An 8,323-nucleotide genomic window follows, 5' to 3' on the forward strand; every position below is an offset into this window, starting at 1 on the left:
CAATTCGTTTTGAAATTTTGTTATTTCATGGTTTATGATCATCTATACAAAGAATCATCAATGGTATGCATTACAATTGTATAAGAAATGAAATACGGCAAAAAAAATCGATGTTTTGAAACCCCAAACACTAGTTCCTCGGTATTTCCTCGGAATATTCCGACGAAATTCCGAGGAAGATAAGGATTTCCTCGGAATTCCCTCGGAATATTCCGAGGAAATTCCGAGGAAACAGGGTTTTTAAACCGAAAACAACGTTTTGCGGTTTGAATAACACTTATATAACCCTTATTAAGTGTCTTAGACTGATTATGAAGTCCAAAATTTGTTTCTTACCCTATAATAAACACTTTCCCGATTGTATGAACGAAATCCCCACAACATAAGAGAAACACTTATACACTTTAATGAACGGTAAAGGGAATACTTTCAATTCGTTTTGAAATTTTGTTATTTCATGGTATATGATCATCTATACAAAGAATCCTCAATAACGTTATTTCGACGACATACCGACGATTTTTTCCCTCAGTATGTCGCTGTTTTCTTGTAGTGCTAGCACTCAAATTTAGGCATCTATATATATATATAGCCTTAAAAAGAAAAACATACCAAGATATTATTGGCTAAAGTAGGTAAGAGGTCGGAGGAATTAACCGCGAAAGAAGTAGCAAATATATTCGCGTCCATCGAGTTGCAGCACTTGAGTGGTTCTCTCGCCTGAGGCGAAATTCCATCGGACGTTTCCGTCTAAAACCTACGAGTTGCAGCACTTGAGTGGTTCGGACGGGAGAGAGAGATTCGGCGAGAGGCGAGAGAGAGAGAGAGATCCGTCCGGGAGAGAGAGATTCGGCCAGGAGAGAGAGACACCGGCGAGGAGAGAGAGAGAGAGAGAGAGAGAGAGAGAGATTGCGAGGATATAGAGAAGAGTAGGAGAGCGACGGAGGAATCACTTGTCTCAATCGTATTTTCATTGATAATGGTAAAATCGCTGGCGCCGCCGTTGTCTTCTTGTCAAGATTCAAATCTGTCATATCCCGCTACGGAGGAATCACTTGTCTCAATAGTGAAATCTTAAATTTGTAGTTTACAATTCATAGCCTTCAAATAGTATTTACTTTTCATTTTATAAATTATATTTTGATCAAAAATTCAAATATATTTTTACACATGTTATTATTGACAAATAAAATACAAAAATAATTTAAATTAAATTATCTAAAACAGAAATATTATGTATACGTAGTTTAACCTTTTCGTAATTATTCTCTCTAATTAATGCATTTTTAAAAGATTTAAAAAAAAAAACAATTGGTGGCACCATAGTATCTATATATGAGTTATAAATATTATGTTTAAATTTTTTAATGCATATGTAATATTTACCTATATAAAACTTTAATGACTATAATTAATTCATATTAAAGTTGAAAATTAAAATTAAAATTACATAAAAATTTTAATACAAATTTGAGGTTTATTGTTGGAGTAAACTACCCTTAAACATTCGTTTTAAAGATCTTCTATCCTCAAAATGAAGTCGGTCGTTGGAAATGTCCTTATGAAGAGAAGATAAGAGTTATAAGAAAATAATGATCACCATAGCACAAAATTTATTTCGTTATAAAGAATTGATTTTTTTTTATGACACTGAAAGCTCCATATTTCATTAAACTGGTTCGAGAGGGTTAGACTGAGCTAAACCCGGATGAACCAAAATGTTTACATGGGAAAATTCAAAGTTTTTCATACATTGAACTCGCGATGAATAAAGGAAAGGAAAAATAAAGTAAACAAAGAACGGAGATGAAAGAATTCATCTAATTCTGAAGCCAAAGATGGCCAATATTCTTCTTCTTCGATCAGCTTAACCATTTGCAGGCAGTCCGATTCGAAATGCATATATTCTTGCCCCAATCGGAGAGAATTACCCATTGCCATAGCAGGGACTGGAACTCCGCGTGAATGGGAGAGAGGACTTGATTTCTCCCAAAGGAACCCGAGATTGAGTTCCCGTCTTCTTGGTCTAGAACAAAACCACCGCCGAAAGTAGCTTGGTTGGTCACCCAAGATGCATCCACTTGACATCTCGGTTTGTGCGACTCCATCATTTCCTCTCGGTTTACCGTTGATGTGCGCTCTCGAGCCTTCCCTGCCGATACGACCTCTTGCGCAACGCACCACTCTCCGCATTCTTGGCTGGCCTTTTGTAGAGAATCCAAAGGCGAGATCTCTACTCCATTAAACAGCTTATCATTCCTTGCTTTCCATAAGTACCATACGATCCATGGGAACTTGATAAGCCTTTGCGTTGAGATGCCCTTTGCAGTGGCTTGGAACATAAGGAAATCAAAGTTCTCAAGGAGTGACTTACTCGGGAATTGTCCCGGAATTGATGGGATATCCGACAGCGCCCACGCCCGTTCGTTTCTGCAGTGCCGTTCAGCCAGACGGCTGCATACCGCGACGCACCCTGTTAAGCATTGCCATAGAAAGTGTTTAATCTTCCTGGGAGCTTTCAGTTTCCACACCTTAGATAGTAAGGGATTGATACTTGGTTCCAGCACTTGTTGATCATCACTTTCGCTCTTTTATAGAGTCGCTATTTCATACCCAGACTTGACTGTGTATAGACCGGATTTCGTATGGATCCAGCAGAACCCATCAGCCTTAATACTCCGGCTAGGTCGAATGCTCTGTATAAGAGGAATCTCACGGGGATCACATATGTTTTGTATCAGATCCATCCTCCATTCGCCGGTACTGTGATCGATAAGGTGATTAACATACAGCTTATGATCTCTCCATGCCTAGTTATCTTTGGCCAATGTAGGTGGTTGTGTCGGGATCCATTGATCAAACCACACCCGTGTGTTGTAACCTGAACCAATCGTATGTCTCAGCCCCTTCTTGAGAAGATCCTTAGCCGCAAGCATGCTTTTCCAACCATACGAAGGGTTGTTCGAACTGCTTATCTCCAACGGGTTTGTATGCCTATAGTACCTGTCTTTCATCACTCGGGCCAGGAGAGAAGTTGGATGATGTAGTAGGCGCCATAGTTTCTTCGCAAGTAGTGCGAGATTAAAATTCTTCAAATCTCTGAAGCCCAAACCCCCTTTCTCATCAGGTTTACATATCTTATCCCAAGCCATCCAATGTAGCCCTTTGTTATTTTCTTTTGTGCTCCACCAGAACTTTGCTATCGCACTCTTTAGCTTATTCAAAATGTCTTGGGGGAATAAGAAACACGACATGACATAGGTGGGCAGCGCTTGTGCTATAGACTTTATGAGGATCTCTTTTCCTCCCTTAGTCAGAAACTTTGCAGTCCAAGAGTTGATACGATTGTTTAATCTGTCTCTGATGAACGCAAATACCTGTCGTTTGGATCCACATATCTTCTCAGGGAGGCCTAAGTACGTACCCATTCCACCTTCTCGCTGAATTCCGACGGTTGTTTTGATTGCTTGTTTCACCTATGCAGGTACTTTATTACCAAACAATATGGATGACCCTAAACCCTAAACCCTAAACCCTAAACCCTAAACCCTAATCTCAAATGCCCCTCTAATCTCAAATGCCCCTTTAATCTCAAATGCCCCTAATCTCAAATGCCCCCCTAATCTCAAATATCCCCCTAATCTCAAATGCCCTTCTAATCTCAAATGCCCCTCTTATCTCAAATACCCCCTTAATCTCAAATACCCCTCTAATCTCAAATACCCCTCTAATCTCAAATATCCTCAATCTCAAATGCCCCTCTAATCTCAAATATCCTCTTAATCTCAAATGCCCCTCTAATCTCAAATGCCCCTAATCCCATATATCCATTTAATCTCAAATACTCAATCTCAAATATCCTCTTAATCTCATATATCCCATAATCCAAAATAACCCTCATCTCAAATACCCCATAATTTCAAATATTCTTTAATCTCCAATACCCATTAATCCCATATACTCATAATCTAAGGCCACCCGACTACTGGATGTATATTATTAATTTTATAGCACAAAGTTATGAATGATCTTCATCAACTCAGCACATTGCTGGACATCTGCTTTGTAGAAAAATAGACTATCGTCTGCGAAGAGGAGGTGCGAGACAGCGGGACTTGCTTGAGCGATCTTAAGCCCCCTTAATCTCCCTTCAGCTTCTGCACCTTTGATCTGGGAGATAAGAGCTTCTCTCAGGATGATAAAAAGAAAAGGCGACAAAGGATCTCCCTGCCGGAGTCCTCTCGAGGGTTTGATGTTGCCCTTCGCTTCACCATTTAAGAGAACCTGATAGGAGACAGAAGAGATACACCATTTAATCCATGCTACCCATTTCTCTGCGAAGCCCATCTTAAGCATTAGAGCTTCCAGAAAATTCCATTCCACGTGATCATAGGCCTTGCTCATATCGGTTTTGATAGCTACGAACTTTGACTTGCAGATCGGGTTTGTTCTCATAGCATGAAAAATCTCCTGCGCTACTAAGATATTGTCTGAGATAAAGGCGGATTGTGTCTCCGAGATGAGCTTCGGAAGGAATATTTTCAGCCGTCTACACATAATCTTGGAGATGATTTTATAGCTTACATTACATAAGCTTATCGGTCTAAATTCTGTCATCTCCTTGGGGCGATCTGTCTTTGGAATCAAACAGACGTTGGTCTGATTTAGTCGGCTATCAAAGGATTCCAAGTTGAAGAAACCCTTGACTGTATGAATCAATTCTTCTGTGACTATGTCCCCAAACGCTTGATAAAATGTACCAGTCATCCCGTCTGGCCCAGGCGTTTTTTTCTGGGTTGATATCTTCTATGGCTTTCATGATTTCTGAGTCCAGTACCGGTCGTGTGAGCGACGTGTTTATGTCTGGGGAGACCTGTGCGGTAATATACCGGAGTACGTCCTCGGGATCTCCCGGAGAGGAAGTAGTAAACAGGTTCTGGAAGTATGTAGTTGCCACTTGATTTATGCCTTCGTCGTCCTCTACCCATCCACCGGCTGAGTTTCGTAATTTGATTATATGATTCCTGCCTCTCCGTTGCTTGGTTACTGCATGGAAAAATTTTGTGTTACGATATCCTTCCTTAAGCCATAGAACTCTGCTCTTTTGTTTCCAATAGAGCTCTTCTTCTCTAAAGGCTGAGCATAAGTTCCATTTTAGGTTCAGGACTTCCTCGCTAGTGAACCCATCTTCTGTTTGAGCTTGTTCAAGCAAAGCCTTTATATCTTCAATCTTCTTTGACGAGTTGGTCGGGTTTGCTTTTTTCCATTTTACAATAGCTCGTCTTACATTACTTATTTTAAAATGCAGTTCGCTTGCGTCTCTTCCAGAGGAGATTCCCCATCCCTCTTTTATGGCTTCTTCTAGGCCGTCTTTGCTTAGCCACCGCTTATCAAACTTAAACTTACGTTAGATCCGTATTTTCCGTGATTGAATCCTCGCCAAAATTGGCCGGTGGTCTGAGCCCCATAGCTTGAGATACCCCACATTAGTGTGGGAAAAGAGATGGTGCCATTCTTCATTACCTACCGCACGGTCAAGTCGACATTGGACCTTGCCCGAACTTCTGAACCCAACCCACGACATTGGGTTACCTTTGAATGGGAAGTCGATAATGCCACAGTTAGCCAGCATCGTTCTAAAAGGGATAAAAGACGCTTCCTGCCTTTTCCGCCCACCCTTTTTTTCTCCATTGTTCTTGATTTCATTGAAGTCTCATATCATGAACCAAGCTCCTCTTCTTCCTAAGCTCATCCGGGTAAGGCGTTCCCAAACATATTCACGACACTCAATGACCGGATTACCATAAACAAATGTCAAGAAAGTCTTGCGTCCTTCAATTGTTGCTTCTATATCAATCATACGCTTATCAGAGTAAAGAATCTTGACATCGATAGAATCCAAAAAAAAAGAGCCAGTTCACCGCTTCGACATTTCGGTTCCACGGTGAACAATTTATTATAACCATAAGAAAGCTGAAAATCTTGCATAAAAGAAAAAGAGTTATTTGTTTCTGATAAAAAAAAAAGAAAAGAAGGTGCAAAATAACGGTGCAACTCTCGCAAGTGTTGCTTCATCAAGTAGGCTACCGCCCCTTGACAGTTCCATGAGATGATGTTCATATCTTCTTACTGGGTGGTTTTTGGGACACCATCGAACCTGAAAGAGAAAGAGAATTCTTGCTATTAGCAGAAGGAAACACCTCATTTCGAGGAACTTTTTGAGAAGCAGATTTTGGGGGTATACCCGGTCCTCTGGATTTCTTAGGGGATGCTCTTCCCCTTTGAGCTGCTAGCTTCTTGGATGCACGAGCTCCTTTAACGTCAGCACTGCTAGCCGGTTTTTTCTTTGCTACCCCTTTATCTGTAGCAATCCTGCCAGAAGGGACCTCCAGCATGGATTGTGCCGATGCAGCATGTTTCTTGGATTCATGCTCGGCTCTCTGAGCCTTCTCATGACTGTGGGGACTCTGATTCTTTGGTCCCATTGCCTCATCAGGCTCGTTTTGGACCTGCATTGGGGACAGCTGGGAAATAGCATCAATCTTCTCTGCATCAAAGCCCGATTCATCTACCAAGAGGTCATCATTTTCCATCATATTTTCATCCATTATCACGTCATCAAACTCAGAGACAATCCTATCAACCTCTGCTTCATCTTCCGCAGTCATAATCACTTGTTTAGCTTGCTCTTCGGTTAGCATGTCGTCATCCAAGAACTCCTCCTCTCTTGTCGCAGTAGCAATGGGAGTGGCCCTCTCAATAGATGCATTTTTCCTTCCTTGTGCATTCTCCGCTGTCTGTCCAATCAGAGCTCTTTGAGAGGTTGGTCTGAGCGATGGCTGATCTCCAATGATGACAGTGTTTCTACCAATTAGGATGGCTAAGCTTGTCGCATCTTTTGCCTTAGACATTGGAGTTGCATCAAGTGGGGGCATGATCACTTTACCTTTTAACCTCTTCCGTTTCTCATCTTCTGTCACATTCCTGTGCACCACCAAATATCCACTCCCTTGTACTCCATTATTGGTGAAAATTCCAGGGTGTTCAGAGATAGTTCTTTGGGAGTCTGCGCCATCCTGTTCAACTCCTGTTGACATTGGGGTGCTATGGTTTGTTTCCCTGGGCACAAGAACCCGATCATTATGTGAGTCTCTGGTCCGGTCGATAGTGTAGGACTGAGTTACTCTTGGTCTCCACTCTTGCTGTCGTGACACATTAAAACCTTTGGAGATGTTCTCCCCTTTCCCTCTAGTTGTAGCAGCATGAGGTACATAGTCTCGCCTTTGCTCCCTGCTCATGTGTTGTGTGTTTGAGCGGATCCCAGCACTTTCGCCATGTCTTGAATCTCGAGGTATGGGATACTCTTTGTCCAATCGGCTCCAAACCCCATGTCTAGACGATGCTGAGGTATATTTGTTCCTCTGGTAGGAGTGTTCATTGTAGTGTGGCATGTTTTTCTGGCTGAGTTCAAAACCTCGAGACTCCTTGCTAGTACCATACAGCTTGTTTCTCCCATAAGAAGCATCAGTTTGAAACTTGCGGGGCAGTGACTGCCTCTGTAAATCTAGCGAAGGAGAACGTGGCCTTTTGCTGTCTTGCTTACGTTCTTGACCAGGGCCATAAGCTGGTATCTGGAGTTGTGCACCAGGGTTGTTTAAAGCCAGTCTCTGTAAACGTTTTTGCTCCCTTTGGGCTTCCGTCAGCTCCGGGCAGCTATTCTCATCATGAGAAATCATTTTACAAGTGAAGCAGTATCTGTGGAGGCCCACGTATAGGAAGGTGACCTTCCTAGTATCTCCATTCGGGAAACCCACTGCTCCTTCAAATTGAAGAGGCTTGTCAATGTTGACAGAAATTTGAATACGGGCACTTGTTGCGTCTATTGCCATCTTAGTTCCTAGCGCCTTTGCTATCTCTGTGAAAGTGCCATCGTTCCAGAAATGTACCGAAACGCCCGCAACTTGCACCCAAAAGGGGATTGTGTTTGGGAAGTCTTCCCTAGTGAAGGGCTCCCATATCTCCAGAGCAAAACTCCAATGGTTGAAGTGGCAAGGCCCCTTGTTCAGTACCGCTTGAAGGTCTCGCTCATTGGCAAAGTCAAATTGGAACCGTCCATTCCCTAAGTTTCTTCCCCTCACTTTTCCTTCTACGTTCCAGATGCAAGGTCTGGGCAATTGCGAGATTAGGGCTTTAATGCTTCTCCCCCTCCCAGATGGAAGACACGCCCAATAAGAGTCAGCTTAAATCTTTCTGCCATCGCCGTCATGTCACATTCAGGGATCCTGATGATGTCCTTCTCCAGATCTAGTCCTCGATTCCCTTT

General features: G+C 42.3%; 1 pseudogene; it reads right to left on the reverse strand.

Moving 5' to 3' along the window:
* Nucleotides 1–3,428, reverse strand: part of LOC106336021 — a 10,069-nt pseudogene extending 6,641 nt beyond the window's left edge.
* Nucleotides 3,429–8,323: the final 4,895 nt, after the last annotated feature.

The sequence above is a fragment of the Brassica oleracea genome, chromosome C1 (assembly GCF_000695525.1).
Source record: "Brassica oleracea var. oleracea cultivar TO1000 chromosome C1, BOL, whole genome shotgun sequence".
Lineage (NCBI taxonomy): Eukaryota > Viridiplantae > Streptophyta > Magnoliopsida > Brassicales > Brassicaceae > Brassica > Brassica oleracea.